The following is a 214-nucleotide window of genomic DNA, read 5'->3' as shown; positions in this document are numbered from 1 at the left end:
TTGATGGGTGCGATCATACCAGCACTAATGCACCGGATCCCATCAGAACTCCGCAGTTAAGCGTGCTTGGGCGAGAGTAGTGCTAGGATGGGTGTCCTCCTGGGAAGTCCTCGTGTTGCACCCCTCGTTTTTGTTTTTTCCGCCTTGCGAGATAAATTGACAAGAAGGAGCACTCGGGAGTGGATTTTTGGGAAAATCTCGCCCTGCCCATCGC

General features: G+C 52.8%; 1 non-coding gene across 1 annotated transcript; it reads left to right on the top strand.

Moving 5' to 3' along the window:
* Positions 1–5: 5 nt before the first annotated feature.
* LOC118346008 lies at positions 6–124 on the top strand. Its single transcript, XR_004799424.1, has one exon. It is a non-coding gene; the product is annotated as a 5S ribosomal RNA (ribosomal RNA).
* The last annotated feature ends 90 nt before the right edge of the window (positions 125–214 follow it).

Source organism: Juglans regia, unplaced genomic scaffold (assembly GCF_001411555.2).
Source record: "Juglans regia cultivar Chandler unplaced genomic scaffold, Walnut 2.0 Scaffold_6167, whole genome shotgun sequence".
Taxonomy (NCBI): Eukaryota; Viridiplantae; Streptophyta; class Magnoliopsida; order Fagales; family Juglandaceae; genus Juglans; species Juglans regia.
Note: the sequence above shows the minus strand (reverse complement) of the source record. Positions and strands in the feature narration are given on the sequence as shown.